The sequence below is a fragment of the Saccostrea echinata genome, unplaced genomic scaffold, assembly GCF_033153115.1.
Source record: "Saccostrea echinata isolate AGI-Se365-2 ecotype Australia unplaced genomic scaffold, CSIRO_AGI_Sech_v1 ptg000009l, whole genome shotgun sequence".
Taxonomy (NCBI): Eukaryota; Metazoa; Mollusca; class Bivalvia; order Ostreida; family Ostreidae; genus Saccostrea; species Saccostrea echinata.
In genome coordinates, this window is record NW_026889758.1 from 31,836,208 (window position 1) to 31,846,824 (window position 10,617).

A 10,617-nucleotide genomic window follows, 5' to 3' on the forward strand; every position below is an offset into this window, starting at 1 on the left:
TAGCATCCAAGAAAATTTCAGCGCACAAACATGTTACCTCACTGACTCAGGTTTTGCACACAATTAATTTCCTCTGTGGAAATTGACTTTCAAGAAATATGATGTAAATGCTCTGTTTAATAAACATGAGAATACAGCACAAAGCCAGAGCAAATCAAAACTACTGTTGTCCTCAGAGAAGTGATGCAGAATCAGGGCATAGTTTCAACAAAAACAGTTTGCACAGATTGTGCACATCTACACCAATATGATTACTAGAGATGTTTGAATGGAGATCGGGTACCAAGATGAGGTGCATCACTATCAGGATACAAAATGGTCCCGGTATCTGTACTAATCCCAATGGTGCTTTATGTATATCCCTTCACTTAGAAATACATAGAAATACTGTAATTTTATCCCATAGTTTTCAGTCATACAAAAATAGAAGAAGTGTAGGAAGTTTGATATGCCTAACACCTAATCACAGAAATAGTACATGTATATTTGAACACTTAGCCCAAATTCACACCACCTCCCAATATAATATTGTCATAAATACAGCACAACAAATGCACATACCAAACACTTAACAGTTACTCAATTTTTCAGTTGCATGTATGTTGAAGCAATATTAAAGGGTGCAGAACAGACCCTTGTTAAACTCAGTATCAATGAGAAACCTTAAAGCCCATATTCTTCTCACAGCCATAGAATTAAAATTTGCAAGGGCAAAAAAACCTGGAGATTTTGTACTCTGGCATGCCAGCACTGGGCCCTAGGGGAGAGCATCATATTTAGTATGGATCATTTTTTTCTGCTCAACTTTAATGCCCTTAAATTATGTGATAGTTATTAACACAAGATAATGAATAGAACCCCTCTTCAAAATAAATCTCATAATGGAATATTAAGTGCCTACTTAAGGTTTCAGACACAACTGTTTAAGTGTCTGTAGATGTGTTATGTGACAAGGATTGAATGTTTAAATGAAAAAGGACTGAAAATCCTGACCCTAACTAAAATATCCATGATGAAATTCCAATACAACACTCAGATATCTGACGGAAGGTCACAGCAACACAGACTTAACCTTTGACACACATTGCTCCTAAGATCATCAAATGAAAATTTCTCACAATCTTAAGCCTTATTAAATTATGTGATCCAGACAAGGATCAAGAAATGATTGAGGACACATCCCAAATGGTGTCAATGGGTCTTTATTATATTAGGGATTATGACTGAACCCCCCAAGTGTGAAACATGCATCAAAAGATATCCTTTTAAAAAATTTCTGTCTCACTGTGACTGACCTGAATTAGTAATAGCTACTACAGGGACATAGAGAGGTTAATAAAAGGCCATATTATTTAACAATGCAGCAACAAAATGAGAAACTGTCAGGGCTAACACTCCATTACGAGAAAAAGCAAAAGCAAAATGTACAATGAACCTTATAAACTCATAAACACACTCAAACATAACAGACACTAACACACACACACACATATATATTTATACATAAGTTTGAGATGTATAATGTCCAAACGTTGATATTTTCCACAAAGTCCATCCCTTAATTGTTATGCTTTCTTTAGAGTCCTGTCAGTTGGTATTCCTCTCTTCCTCCTGTATAAAACAACCAGTCATATTCACTAAAGGTTTTTTATCCCTGCAATTAGGAATAGTACCAACAGTGATTCAATTTGGAGAAATAGCAGCAAAATATGAATATTATATCGAGAATTTTCTAATAATAGGATTAAAATAGAAATAAATTAAATTCCATGCATGACAAGACCTTAAACTAATATATATCATGCCTCCCAATTATGCGGGTTATGCATTTTTTTTTTCAGCAACAGCTGCAACATTAATTCCCATACTAAAAACCAAATAAAGCATTTTATTGTTTAAATATCTCTCAATTTCATGTTTTTCAAGATGTAAGCCATTTAAAATATACTGCAGAATAATTAACATTCATGTGGGGCTAGTTTTCCTGGATTGTTTAAATTTAACATGTTTGTTATTTTCTCATACCAGGTATATTAAAGAAAAAACTCTAGAACTAAAGGGTGTTTTTCACTTCATGGAGGATGTAAATTTGTGGATGAGAGGCACCCAGAAGTCCACATATATTGAGCCACCATGAAATGTAATGATACCAGAGTATGCTGTTTACAACACGTCTCACCAAAAAACTTAAGTCTACTTCCAGAAATCAAAGTTTTTTGAAAATTTGTATGTATCATACTTAGTGATTTACAATATCAATGCAGTTTTTATTGAGAAGTTTAAAGAGGAATTTCTATTCTCAAAATTTTATAAAAATCAATTTTTTTTCTTGCATTATCAGCATCAGTTGTATAAGGGGGGAAAACAATGATCATATTCATCTAAAGCATGAAAACTGGTAGTTTTATAAAGAAATGTAGCAATTCTGTGATATGAATGTGTTGTCAAATCCTGTTCTTAAATAATTGAGACATTTGTGTATGGACTCAGGTGACCTACCGAGAAAGTTTGAGCATGGATTTAGGTGACCTACTGAGAAAGTTTGAGCATGGATTTAGGTGACCTACTGAGAAAGTTTGAGTATGGAGTAAAAACTGTATCTTACCTTCTGGTGTTCTGGTCAAGCCAATCTTCTTCTGTCCTGCAGGTTCTTCTAAGACTGGTGTAAAAGGCCAGTCCACCTCTTTGTCTGTTAACAAAGAACAAAGGAAGGTTAATAACAAAAGAATGTTCACACTTTATCTAATGGCAAAGAAATGTGAAATTTCAAACAGAAAAAAAAGAAAAATATGTCTTATATCTTACTTTTATGTTAGGCAAAAGTTCATCACTTTCTTGGAACTCCAGTTGAAACATGAATGCTCTTGAACACTGAATCCAGGTTAGCGTATTTCCCTGTTATCAAAGAACATAAAGAGATTAACAGAATTAAAGTACTTAAAGATGTGGAATCTCAGAGTGAATTGAGTAGAGCTTGTATATTACCCTCACTTCTACAGTGGGCTGCAGGCAATGAGTTTTCTTCAAACTTTTCCATCAACAAGAAGAACTGCTTTTAAACATTCGATGAAGACCAGCCTTGTCCCTTGTCTGTTAACACAGAATGTGTACAGATCAGTTAATAAAGGTACAAAGAATTCAACAGGTGAGAAATAGGGATATCAATTTACACAACACAAGTAGCAGGTCTAACTTCTTACTGTCTCCTGCAGGCCATAGTCAATTCTGGCTCTCAGTACTTTTAGCTGGTGTTCAACTCTTCCTAACCCAGAGAGTGGGAGACTGCCATCAAGGCTTCTGTGAACATAGATAGTTTAGAGTCAAATATGTGTTCTAATTAGACAGAAAGAGAAAACAGAAATCATGATAGTGCAACAAATGCAGCTCGTTTCTTACCACTTTGACTAATAAATGGCTGCTGGCATAATGGACACCCTGTACCCTGGCAATGTACTCCTCCTTACTGCGTGGGGTGTCCAGCTCTTGGTACTCTTGCTAGCAGGTGATGTAATCTTCCAGACCTTTGACAGTGAAAGGGTCTGGTTGTCCTTGTTTCTTTAAGACAGAGATTTTACATATAAGAGGTCCCAGTCATAATCATCTGTGAAAGAGCACAAGCAATGGATTTAGCACATTTGATTTCTATCTTAACCTTTCTTCTATGGCTGGATGCTGTGGATCCCTCTTCCCTGAACTCCTCCTAAAAAGTGATAGATGTATTCTCTACCACAAAATTGAAGCTTGCCTAACCATTATTCTGTAAATAAAGAAAGTCAAGAGGTGTAATGTGTGTCCTAATTGGACTGACTAAGAATGAAACATAGCAATCAAAAAAATGTAGCATATGTGGCTTGTTTCTTACCACTTTGGCCAATGTTGGCCTGTTGGTTTAGTGGATACCCTGTATCCTGGCAATGGTCTCCTCCTCCTTGTTTAGTTCTCCTCTTCCTTGTGTGGTCCTCTTCTTCATTGTGTGATCCTCCTCTTCAGTGTATGATCCTATTCTTCATTGAGTGGTTGTCCTCAATTTGGCATCTGTCCATACCCGCTGTCACCTGAAAAATTGTTGGGAAACAGTTTAATTAAGCTCTTAGTACTTTAGTTGTACGATTCTGAGATTTTAGATCAAAGGAGGCTCATTCTACATCAGTTCAGATGAGCACTTAAAATGGACCCCATGTGTGAAAGAGCACAAACCATGGATTCAGTACATTTAATTTGTATCTTACCCTTTCTTCTGGCTGCTGTGGATCTTGGTTCCCTGGACTCCTCGTTGTGAATGATGGCAGTGTCCTCTACCATGCGATCAAAGCTTTTCTAACCATTATTCTGTTAATATACTGAGTCCAGAGGTCAAATGAGTGTCCTAATTGGACTGACTAAGAATAAAACATAGCAATCAAAAAATGTTACATATGCAGCTTGCTTCTTACCACTTCGGCCAATGTTGGCCTGTTGGTTTAGCGGATACCCTGTATCCTGGCAATGGTCTCCTCTTCCTTGTGTGGTCCTCTTCTTCCTTGAGCGGTCCTCTCCTCTTCATGTGGTCCTCTTCTTTTCTGTGTAGTCTTCTTCCTCTCTGTGTGGTCCTCTTCTTTATGTTGTCCTCTTCTTCACTGCGTGCTCCTTCATGTTCATATGCAGCTTGTTTCTTACCACTTTGGTCAATGTTGGCTTGTCAACATAGTGGATACCTTGTATTTTGGTAATGGCCTCCTCATCATTGTGTGGTCGTCCACAATTTGGCATCTATCTATACCTGCTGTCATCTAAAAGTTCAGTTACAGTTTATTTTAGCTTGGTTAGATACTGAGATTCAAGATCAAAGAGAGCTCAGTTTACAACAATTAAGATTAGCAGAAGAAATGAAATCAGTGATATGTACTTTACCCTTTATTCAGTGGTTGGCTTCAGTTGATCCCAACTCCCTGGACTCTTCTTCACAAGTAGTGTTGTCTTTTTTTGTATCGGGATTGAGACTAACTATAATTCTGTTAACATACAGAGTCAAGAGTCAAACTAGTACTAGTACCAGTCTTAAATAAAGTGAAAATATAAAATCAAAATCTAAATTGCAAAAAACGCTGCCCGTTTCTTACCACTTTGGCCAATGTTGGCCTGTTGACATAGTGGATACCCTGTATCCTGGCAGTGGTCTCCTCTTCCTTGTGTGGTATCTGCTGCCATCTGTCCATCCCTCCCTGTGCCCTTAATAATGGTAAAAACTGACACAGGATAAATACAGTTCCAACACAATTGAAAAAGTACCTTTTAATGCAACAAAAACATGTGAAAATTACATATTTAGGAAAGACACAAACATTTATAAATGAAAAAAGCAAAAAGGTTTATGTTAGTAATGTAAGTAAGAAAGGGAAGGGGATGGGGAAGGGACAGGAAACAAAAAATACATGCAAAAGAAAAAAATACAGCTCACCTTGTCTCTGGCTTATAAGATCAAAATACAACCTTTTCTTGGGCTCATTGCATACCACTGGCTCCATTCTGTCTAAATTACATTTGTAAAATGTTTAAATAAACAAATAAATCTAACTTCTAAAATAAAATGTTTCATTGTACTTTATATGTTAAACACAGAACAAATGAAATTTATTTTGTGTTTATTCTAACCTTATTAACTAACACATACACTTTATATGTAAAGAATTACTGTTAACCAACTTTTATTCACATGCAAGAAATATTTGCAAGTTTCGTGACCTTTAACTCGCGAATATTAATTGCCGCAAACCATTTAATTTGGTTTGTATTTGTAGAGAATGTTCCCTCAGTTGGGAAAATTAATTGTCGTGGATTGATTTCAAACTGACGAGTCACTAATAAAAGTTTACGTGAATAATACTTGGTTCACAGTACATCATCATAGGCTGTTCTTTGGCAGTTGAAATAGGAATATTTCGTCTCAAAATTGGGAAAAATTAACTTTTTGGCATTGGGAATGGTACAATTTATCAATACCAGTTCTTAGCAATTCTTGAAAAAACTTAACAAGATAAATATTAATGAAATTTTCAAATGGATTAATGCTAAATCAGATATGTTTATTATCACTATTATTGATGAATGCATGTATTGTTGAATAGTAAACATCATGGGGACTTTGAGGTTTGAACGTAACATGATGTTTAACCCAATAAATTTTCAACAACCATCTCAGAAAAAAAGCAGTTTACTTGTCATTGATTGACCCTCCTTGAAATGATATTAAGGACACATTTGCAATGTAGTTTTGGACTTTATTTTCTTATTCCCTGTGTTGTTAAAGAGTTGCAATAATTGAAAGACCTTTGTAACATTTCATGATGCCTGGAAATTTTGAACAACTCATCTGAATCAATTTTTTTAGGAAATACACCAGTTAAAAGTATAATTTTGGTTTTTTTTAATTAAAAAAATTTAAAAAAACAGGATTTTCATCACTGATATCTGTTCAAAACTCCTGTTAATATATGGTGATTTTTTTGTCTAAGAACATCTAATGATACCATGATTTTAAATTGAAATGTCTTGGAAAATTATCAGTGGGAGAGGTACATTGAAAGTACATGTACTTTTTGTATGACCTTAAATTGAATACATATGGGTATCAGATTGCTTTTCACATATTTATTTTAAAAAAAGATTTTTTTTACACTTAATTACCAAGTAAAATGTCTCTATGTCTGAGTAACCAAATAGCAGTTTTACTAAATGATACTTATACATCAATGTTTGACACTGGTTAACTAAGTACTCAGTGACAACACTAGTACTAAGACTTAGTCAAATGGCAAAGAAAAACAAACTTTCAGAGAGTCAAAAAAGAAGAGTTTGCATCTTACCTTCACTTCTAGGTAAAAGTAAAGTCTGTCCTTGATCTTGGTTCTCTGGTTTACGCATAACTGACATCTCTAAAACCCGGGAACCAGGCAAGCCTAACCTTTTTCCTGTCAACACAAGATATGGAGTGGTCAACAAAACAGAAAGTTAAAATTATCAGACTTCATCTAATGAAAGTTCTGAAATCTCTCAAAGTGAATGGAGTAGAGCATGTACCTTATCCTCCTCTATAAGGAAGCTTGCAGTCAATCAATACTCGTAACTCTTCTATAACATGAGGATCTACTCTTGAACATAATTGTAGGATCTAGGGTTGCCTGTTAACAATGTAATTAGTAAATGTTATTTTAATCAAGCAATGAGAAAGAGTGATGCAACTGAAATACTAAAAGAAGTGCAGCTTTTGCCTTACCTGTAGGATTAGCATCAGTCAATTTCAGCTCTACGTACTCTTGCTGGCAAGTGATGCACTCTGCTTAATCTTAGGATGGGTATTGTCTCTGAATGCTTCTGCAAAATACAAATTTAAGATCAAGAGAGGTTCATATTTACATCAAGTATGAAAGCACACAATAAATGGAGTCTGTACAAGGAGAAAGAGTAGGTCTTTGTATCTTACCCTTTCTTCTATGGTTGGCTGCAGTTGATCTTTGCTTCCTTGACTCATTGTGACAATTAATTGAGTCTTTTTTGTAGGATCAAGGCTTGTCAAGTCAATAATCTGTTAACATAAAAATTCAAGGGGTCAAAAGAGTCCCTTTTCTGAATCAACAGAAATCCAAAATGCAATAAATATAGCTGGTTTTTTACCACTTTGGCCAATGTTGGCCTGTTGACATTGTGGATACCCTGTATCCTGGCAATGGTCTCCTCCTCAGTGTGTTGGTGGTTGCCATCTGTCCATCCATCCTCTGTACCCCTAGCAATAAAAGAAACTGACAAAAGATTAGTACAGTTCTAAAGCAATGAAAGAGAAAGGACAAAAGATTATACCTATTTAAGGCTGCTTGGCAAAGGTTCCACATTCTGCTGCTTCAGACAGGCATTCTGTCAATTGAAATTCAAGAGGTTAAAGTGGGACTCAGTCTAGATAATTTTGAAAACGATGTAAAAATTAGAGGTACTGTGAACGTGGAGCTCATAAAATGGTACAACCCCTCTTATATGTGTACTATTGCAAATTCCACGTTTTGCTATGGAAATCCCCTATTAATTGCACAACCAAAACATAAAATAGTCTTTAAAATAATCTATAAAATAAAGATTCTGTGGAAGTCTCAAATTTTATTCAATGGTTATAGGTGGAGTTATGAATAAGAGATGGGTACTCCAAATATTAAAGACAGAAAGGCAGTCTCCACAATTACATATGGGAAACCCAATTATGTGTCAAATCAAAGGCATAAGTGCACTTTGTAATAAAAGACTATCTAAAAGTCTCATTGAATTTTATTTAGTGGTTATTGAGAAGTTGCAAATAAGAGAGATAGCTTCCTCAAAATGTAATGGATAGACAAAAGGAAGGACAGGCAACCCTGCAATTCAGATAACCCTCACTTTTCAAGCCGGGGGTGGGGTGGGGGGGGGTATAATAAGGAATTTGTGTTAGAAGAAAAGAGAGAATCTTACCACATCTTTCAAGGTAGGCCTCAGGTTATGGGGTGACTCTTCTTCACTGCAGGGTCAAGGCAATCCAACCTCTCCCCCTGCAAAGGCAGAACAATAAATGCTTATATTACTGCAACTATTTCTTATGAACACAATGTAAAAGAAATTAAGGAAGAGATAAACAAGACGTAAACTATGTATATTACCCTAGCATGGTTGGTTGTTGCAGTGGATCCTTCTGGTCTGGACTCTCTTTCTGTCTAACTGGCCAATTTAAAACTGGTGATGGAGGACAATCTAATACTCTAAAAAAAATAAATGAAGGTCAATAAAAGAAAGAAAGATTTCAGCAAATGAAAAAAAAATATATAAAATCCCACACATAAACAGGTTGTTTTTCAAACACAGATGCCCAGTCCACGATAAATTATTTAAATGTTGGTACACCCTAAAAGACCTTAACAAGGAGTGCACATAAAAAAGAAAGCCCTTGCACCAGCTGTTCAGTTGTTATGGCTAATATTTAAGCTTTTCAAAAGAAAATCAAATCCAAGGTCATGATATCTAAAATAATTCAAAGGTCAAAATCATGAGGTAAAAATGTAGGCCATCAGAGAAAGGGATTTTGTCACAAGAAAAACAAATGTGAAATATGGAAGCTGTTGAAGCAATCATTCAGGTGTTATGGACAAGATTAAAGTTTTTCAAAAGTAAGCCACTCTTGGTCAAGAGGTCAAAAATATTGATATCCTAAGAAAGGGCTTGTCACAAGAAATATGAAATGTGAAAGCCCTAACACATACTTCTCAAAGTTAGGGTCAAGGTTAAAGTTTCTGCAGACAAACAAACAGACAGATGGACAGACAAAAAAGTGATTTGCCCTGAATCTCAGATTATGGGGACCTTAACAGAGAAGATTTGTGTCTTACCCTCACTTCTAGGTTAGGCCACTGTTCATCCTTACTCCTGGCATTCTAGTTGAATCATGACAGTCTGCTCTGAAACATGGTTTCCAGTCTAACTCTCTACCTGTTCAAACAGAATGTGAAGAGGTAAACTCAGACTTCATCAAGTGAAAAAGTTCTTGAATCTCTCAGAGTGTATGGAGTAAAGATTGTGACTTAACCCTTTTTAGATCTCTGTACTCTTGCTTACACTCATCTCAATCTTAGGATTGGCTATCACTTCTGTAAGATTAAGTGCTGCTTGTCCCTGCTTCTGTACGATTAAGTTCTGCTTGTCCCTGCTTCTGTACTATTATGGTACTGCTTGTCCCGGCTTCTGTAGGATTATGGTACTGCTTGTCCCTGCTTCTGTAAGATTAAATACTGCTTGTCCCTGCTTCTGTAAAGTTGGCTACTGCTTGTCCCTGCATCTGTAAGACTAAATACTGCTTGTCCCTGCATTTGTAAGATTGAATACTACTTGTCCCTGCATCTGTAAGATTAAATATTTCTTGTCCCTGCTTCTGTGAGATTAAATACTTCTTGTCCCTACTTCTGTAAGATTAAATACTGATTGTCCATGCATCTGTAAGATTGGCTACTGCTTGTCCCTGCTTTTGTAAGATTGGCTACTGCTTGCCCCGGCATCTGAAAGATTGGCTACTGCTTGTCCCTGCATCTGTAGGATTAAATACCGATTGTCCATGCACCTGTAAGATTGGTTACTGCTTGTCCCTGCATCTGTAAGATTAAATACTGATTGTCCCTGCATCTGTAAGATTAAATACTCTTGTCCCTGCTTCTGTAAGGTTGGCTACTGCTTGTCCCTGCATCTGTAAGATTAAATACTGCTTGTCCCTGCATCTGTAAGATTAAATACTGCTTGTCTCCGCATTTGTAAGATTAAATACTGCTTGTCCCTGCATCTGTAGGATTAAATACTGATTGTTCCTGCATCTGTAAGATTGGTTACTGCTTCTCCCTGCTTCTGTAAGGTTGGCTACTGCTTGTCCCTGCATCTGTAAGATTAAATACTGATTTTCCCTGCATCTGTAAGATTAAATACTCTTGTCCCTGCATCTGTAAGGTTGGCTACTGCTTGTCCCTGCATCTGTAAGATTAAATACTGCTTGTCTCTGCATTTGTAAGATTAAATACTGCTTGTCCCTGCATCTGTAGGATTAAATACTGCTTGTCCTTGCATCTGTAAGATTAATTACTGCTT

At 36.1% G+C, this 10,617-nt stretch overlaps 2 long non-coding RNA genes across 2 annotated transcripts; both read right to left on the minus strand.

Annotated features, from left to right (window-relative positions):
- Window positions 1-4,696: 4,696 nt before the first annotated feature.
- LOC133183590 (uncharacterized) lies at window positions 4,697-5,176 on the minus strand. The gene is made up of 3 exons (XR_009720681.1): window positions 5,100-5,176; window positions 4,891-4,991; window positions 4,697-4,769 (listed from the first exon to the last, which is right to left on the minus strand). It is a non-coding gene; the product is annotated as an uncharacterized LOC133183590 (long non-coding RNA).
- Window positions 5,177-7,656: 2,480 nt separating this feature from the next.
- Window positions 7,657-8,704, minus strand: LOC133183591 (uncharacterized). Its single transcript, XR_009720682.1, has 3 exons — window positions 8,655-8,704; window positions 8,470-8,546; window positions 7,657-7,887 (listed from the first exon to the last, which is right to left on the minus strand). It is a non-coding gene; the product is annotated as an uncharacterized LOC133183591 (long non-coding RNA).
- Window positions 8,705-10,617: the final 1,913 nt, after the last annotated feature.